The sequence below is a fragment of the Eptesicus fuscus genome, chromosome 5 (assembly GCF_027574615.1).
Source record: "Eptesicus fuscus isolate TK198812 chromosome 5, DD_ASM_mEF_20220401, whole genome shotgun sequence".
In the NCBI taxonomy this organism is placed as follows: Eukaryota; Metazoa; Chordata; class Mammalia; order Chiroptera; family Vespertilionidae; genus Eptesicus; species Eptesicus fuscus.
In genome coordinates this window covers 6,786,362-6,793,289 of record NC_072477.1, presented here as the reverse complement: position 1 = coordinate 6,793,289, position 6,928 = coordinate 6,786,362, and positions in this window count along the sequence as shown.

The following is a 6,928-nucleotide window of genomic DNA, read 5'->3' as shown; positions in this document are numbered from 1 at the left end:
AACAAATTAAATTTAGGGAGCCTTTATTAGCCGGGCGGCCGGACGACCCGGCGACTGCTCTGCCATTCTCCACGCAGGGAGACCAGAGAGCAGCAGCGACCCTTTGTGTAGGACCGCTTTTAAGCCCATTAACCACATCCGGTTTTTGCAGAACAAGTAACCCAAGACAAAACAGTTTTTCCCAAGCAACGTCAGGATCATGCCAATGACGACCATGTTATTCATAAGGTCATCCTGTTCTTCAGAAAGCCGACAGTGTTCTATGAAAGAAGGCCTACGTGCTGGGAAGGGGCCATGAGACCATATCTCAAGGCCTGGCCTTGTGTCAGCACTGACAATTCTATCTGGGGCATAGTCCACGGCCTCTCTGGAAGCATGCTCAAAAATTCCCACTCTCCAACAGGCACAATGGAAGGTGGATTGTCCACAGCTGGCATCTCACATGAGTATGGAAACGACGGAACGTTTTCTCTCTAAAACCGAGAACAAAGCACGGATGGCCACCTAGTCAACGCGCACCGAGGTTTTACCCAGTGCCAAAGGCAATGATATTAAAAAGGCGTATAGACTAAGTAAAAACACAACAGTATGTCTTGCAGACAACATAGCTGTCTATGAGGAGAATCCCAAAGACTCTACAAGCAATCTCCCACACAACCAAGTGAATTTACTAACATTGGCCATCATGAGGTCAATATACAAAAACCAGTAGCATTGCTATACATTAGAATATAGAAGTTAAGAAAATGTGAAAACAGCATAATCAACAATAGCACCCCCCCAAAAAAAAATAAAATACATATAACAAATCTAAAAAATACGTGTAAGATCTGCATGCAAAAATTTCAGAACACTGATGAAAGAAATAAAGACCTCCATAAGTGAAATACTGTGCATCGATTAGAAGACCAATTACTGTTAAGACTTGAAATCTCCCACATTGATCTACAGATCCCAAAAGTAAAGTTTACAGACATGCACAGGCTTATTCTGAAATTTATATGGAAAGGCCAAGGAACTAGACAAGCCAAAACAATTTTGAAAAGGATAAACAACATTGGAACCAAAATAATTTTGAAAAAGAAGAATAACATTGGAAGACTTACACTAACTGATCCGGAGTTTTACTCTAAAGCTACAGTAATCAAGACGGGATTGTATTGGTTCGAGAAGCAATATACAAACCAATGGAAAAGAATGAGATTCCAGAAATAAACCCACACATATGGCCAGTTTTGATAGAGGGGGAAAGGCAATTCAGTGGAGAAAGAATTGCCTTTTCGACCAACGCCGATGGAATCATCGGATTTCCAAACGCAATCTGTGGGCCTTGCCTCAAGGCTCACGCCTTCCACAAAAATTAACTCAAAATGGCTCATCGATCTCAATATAAAACCCAGAACTACAGAACTTCCAAGAGAAAATGTAGGAGGAAACCTTTGTGGCCATCCTTGAGTGAGTCAAAGATTTCTTACAAATGACACCTAAAAGCACAATTCCTAGGAGATGAACATTAGTAGTTGGGGCAGCATCAAAATGAATAATTCTAGTCTTGAGATGGCTGTTATTAATGAGAACAAACCGAAAGGCATCTATTCAAGAAAAAAACCACCGACGCTCGGAACAACCGTGAGCCCGAGGCATTTTAAATTTAGGGCTGTTCCCACAAGCCCGCCCTCCCCGGCTGAGTGGTGCAGTTCTGTGACAAGGCTCATCCCCAGAGCTCCCTCAGTCCGTTGTTTGACCTTGAACCGGAATCTGCAGGAAAATCTCCGTTCCCAAGGTTCTGTTGCTCTTTGAAATGAGGATGAGCTCGGCTCTGTGGATAAAGCCCTGTGCTCAGGACGTTGCTGAAAAAGACGGGAATCTGCTCCTAGCATCCCAGTTGCCCGAGGCTGCGATTTCAGGTGGAGCAAAGAAAATCCCGGCCACAGATTCAAAAGGAAGATGCGGAGAACTAGGAAACCAAAGGGAACTTGGAAGAGCTCTCACAAATTCCTGAGGACCCAAAAAGGCGATCTGCATACCCAGGAAAGAAGTCCCTGTCAGTTACCTTTGGCTTGAAGCCCCTATGTAACCAGGCAGTGGGAGAACCAGGGGCCATGTTTAAAGCACCTGAAGTGTGAAGGTGTGATTTACTCACAGGTGAACTCTGCAAAGGACGGGCAGCGTAAAGTTTGAGGCAATCAGGGAAATCTGCTGATGGATTAGTGGCTTAGCGCTCAATTGTATTGACACAGGGCTGAACCCTAGGAAGCCAGGCTTAAAACAATAAAGGGGAACTTAAGAAAAAATGAGCAGAGAGCTCAGTGGATGCACTCTATGGGGAGTACGGACTTAGCCCAGGAAAGCCCCTAAACCAGTACGCAGCAAAAAGAAAATCAGGAGCAAAAATTAAAAAGCAAAATAAATAAATAAATAAATAAAACCCAGCAACAACACCAGTCCCTGGAGGGAGAGGAGCTGATGACAGAATTGTTACAAGATGTTATTTTAAATGCCCGGTTTTAACAAAAATTACGACATGTGCAATGAAACAAGAAAATATAATCCATGTAACAGGAGGGGAAACAGCCAACAGAAGATGTCCCTGAGGTGACCCAGCTGTTGGAGTTAGGAGACAAAACGATTTAAATCAGCTAATATCAATATATTCAAAGAACTTTAAGCCTGTGTTTAAAGAATCAAAGATAAATATGACAACTCTGTCTCACCAACTAGAGAATATCATCAAGAGATAAGAGAAGGGGGGAAAAAACAAGCAGAAATTCTGGAGTCTCTTTCTTATGTGAGTTCAAACAACAAGTTTGAACTCACATAAGAAAGAACCAAACATTTAAAAAGAAATAACACACCCTGACAGAGTTGGTTGGAGTGTTGTCCCAGCACTAAAAGGTTGTGGGTTTGTTTTTTTTTTATATTTTTATTTTTATTGATTTCAGAGAGGAAAGGAAGAGGGAGAGAGAGAGAAACATCAATGACGAGAGAGAATCATTTATCGGCTGCCTCCTGCATGCCCCCTACTGGGGATCGAGCCTGCAACCCAGAAATGTTCCCTTGACTGAAATTGAACCAGGGACTCTTCAGTCCACAGGCCAACCGCTCTATCCACTGAGCCAAACCAGCTAGGGCAAGGTTGTGGGTTTGATCCATGGTTGGGGCACATACAAGAGGTAACTGATAGATGTTTCTCTCCCCCCTCTCTCTCTCCTGTCTCTCTTTTTTTCTCTCTCTCCTGTCTCTCTTTTTCTCTCTCTCTCTCTCAAAAATAATCCATTTAAAAAAGAATTAATACAATTCTTCACAAACTCTGCCAAAACACAGAAGAGGAAGAAACACTTTCCCAATAATTCTATGGGGCCAACATTACCCTGATGCCAAAATCAGAGAAATATGTCACAAGAAAAGAAAACTACAGATCACTATCTCTTATAAGTAAACATGCAAAAATCTATAACAGTATATTAGCAAGCCAAATCCATATATATATATATATATATATATATATATATATATATATATATAAAATTTACACCATGACCAAGTGGGATTTATCCCACCAATACAAAAATTGTTTAACACCCAAACCAGTTTATGTAATACACATCAACAGAATAAAAAACAAACACTGCATGACCAGGTAAATATATGCATAAAAAGCATATTACAAAAAGGGCCCCCCACGGACGTACTTGGACTCACTCCCTCTGAGCTCTAGTGCTGGAGCCGCAGCTCGAAGGCACTGGGTACATAGTGGGAGGAACTGAAGTGTCTGGCATCAGAGTGAGAGCTGGAGGGGTGACTCTCTCCCAGACAGAGTGCTGACAGAGGCTATTGTTCCTTTGCTGCATGCTCCCCACACAGAGCCAGCAGGCAGGCACATCCATCACCCTGGCTTACACTGTTCACTGGTGATTCCCTGAGACCCGGCTCCATCAACTTGCAGGCCCACCCAAGCTATTTCCAGTAGCTTTTCCATACAAATGGCCTCTCCTGGATCAGGCTTCAGACTCTCCTAAAATCTCTCAAACAAGCAACATCTGGCCTTGGTGGGCCCTGTACCTCTTGCTAAGTGGCCCCAGGCCTGGAACTAGCTGCAGCTGGCCTTGCTTCACAGCTTGGCCTCTCTCGGGCACCTCCAAGCCCATCTGCAGATCACTTTGTAGCTCATGCTGAGTGGCCCGGGCAGAACACAGGCAGTGACTAACCTTTGCCTGCATTTTCTGGGAGGCCCCAGAGCCAACATACCAGGTCAATAGCTTCAGACCACATTGAAGTGCCACCCAACCACCTCCACAAGGGACACACTCAAAGGGCAGACTCAGCAGGCACCAGAGCCCCCCTGAAGTAAATCCTGCTCTGTGGAGTGGGCCCTGTACAACTAATCATGGTGGTCACAGCCAGTCTTTGCAGCCAATGGGCTTTGGAATAAATCCCTCCCATTGACGTGCCAACAGCAATCAAGGTTCAACTACAACAGGTAGGTGTACACAGCCTACACAGGGGGGCACACCTGAAGTGCCCAGCTCGGGTGATCAGGGAGGCTATGCCACTGGACACTATGGGACACCTACTACATGAGGCCACTCTACCAAGCCCAGGAGACAGAGCAGCTGTGCCTAATACATAGAAACAAAGCCACGAAGACGGCCAACATGAAGAGACAATGAAATATGTCCCAAATGAAAGAACAAAGCAAAAATCCAGAAAAAGAACTAAATAAAATGAAGGCAGCAATCTACCAGATGCAGAGTTCAAAACACTGGCTATAGGATGCTCAGTGAATTTAGGGGAAGCGTAGGTGAACTGGCAGAGAACTTCAACAGCATGAAAAAGGACATGGAAACCATAAAAGAAGAGCCAGTCAGAAATGAAGGACACACTTACTGAAATAAAGAATAATTTACCTAAGTCAACAGTAGAGTAGATGAAACCTAGAATCAAAACAGTGATTTGGAATATGAGGAAGCAAAAAACACCCAATCAGAACAGCAACAAGGAAAAAAGAATACAAAAATGAGGATAGTGTAAGGAGCCTCTTGGGACAACTTCAAGTCTACCAACTTTCACATCATGGGGGTGCCAGAAGAAGAAAGAGAGCAAGAAATTGAAGACCTATTTAAAAAAAAAAAAATGATGGTGGAAAACTTCCCTAACCTGGTGAAGGAAAAATGACAGACAAATCCAAGAAGCATAAAGAGTCTCAAACAAGATGAACCCAAAGAGGCCCACACATCATAATTCAAATGCCAAGGGTTAAAGACAAAGAGAATCTTAAAAGCAGCAAGAGAAAAGCAGTTAGTTACCTACAAGGGAACTCCTTGTCAGCTGATTTCTCAACAGAAACTTTGCAGACCAGAAGGGATTGGCAAGAAATAGTCAAAGTGATGTAAAAATGAGGACCTGCAACTAAGATTACTCTACCTAGCAAAGCTATCATTTAGAACAGGGGTCCTCAAACTTTTTAAACAGGGGGCAAGTTCACTGTCCCTCAGACCATTGGAGGGCTGGACTATAGTTAAAAAAAAAAACTATGAACAAATTCCTATGCACACTGCATATATCTTATTTTGAAGTAAAAAAACAAAACGGCAAAAACACCCGCATGTGGCCCACGGGCCGTAGTTTGAGGACGCCTGATTTAGAATCAAAGGACAGATAAAGAGCTTCCCATACAAGAAAGACTAAAGGACTTCATCAGCACCAAACCAGTATTACATGAAATGTTAGAGTCTTCAGGGAGGAGAGGGAGAGGGAGAGGGAGAGGGAGAGGGAGAGGGAGAGGGAGGCGGAGAGGGAGGGGGAGAGGGAAGGGAGAGGGAGGGGGAGAGGGAGGGGGAGAGGGAGGGGGAGAGGAAGAGGGAGAGGGGGAGAAATCTCTGTGGCTTTGCCTGATTCTTGGGAGTATGCAGCAAGGAAGAGGCTGGCTGGCAGGTGTGGGCAGGGAAGGGGCCAGCCCCCTAAAGCTGGGGGTGCTTCTGGAGACTGAGAAGGAGCAGAGGTTCCAGTGTCACTTCCCAACCTCTCCCCAAATCTGGATGGAGGCCATGTGGCTCCAATCTCCTGTTTGGGTTTCAGTGCTTATAACACTTGGCAAGGACTTCTGTCTATCCTATATATTCCCAGTAAACTGGCCTGCACGCCACGGCTGTCCCCTCAATGCTGACACCCCAGAGCACACAAGGTGCCACAGACGTACATGCACGGAGAGCCCTTTCCCCGGATGCGTGCATCACTGTCTAGGCTCTGTGCTTGAACCCCCACGGGGAGCAGCCCGGCAGCTGCTTGTGGTTCCGTCATCCACGCCCACCTGGTGTTTTATCCAGGGGGTACGTGGGGAGGATGCAGATCCTCTGGGTGTGGACCAGCCAAGAGGCAGGTCGGGGCTAGACCCAGCCCCAAAAGTTCCGACAATGACCCCCCATCAGCCCTGAAGTCAGCCACACTGACCTGCACTCCAGCTGACTTGCTGCGCCTTAGGCTATGCGGGTCCCTCTGCCTAAACCGCCCTCCCGTTCCCCCAGTGGGTGCCATGTCTCCCAAAAGACCCAGCCCCCAAGGAATAGCCACCGTGTGACCCGCCAAGCACAGGCATCGTCACGTTTCCTGTGGCACAGCGAGCTGCCCCTCCCACAAGCATCCTCGGCATCGTACAGTCAGGGGGACTCTCTGAACCTCGGTTTCTTCCTCTGTGGACTGGGCTCATCATGCCACCTACCAGTGGGGCTGGGACAAGGGTGAGGTGAGTGAGGCACTTGCCTGGGGCATAACATTTAAAGGGGCCACCAGAATACTCAGTAATGGAGATAAACAATACTTTAGCACGAGGGATTAAACAGTCAAAATTAACGCAACTATATCCGTGAGGAACAACATATCGAAATTGCAAATAAAGACAGGATCGGGATAGCCGAGGTTTCTTTGGGGC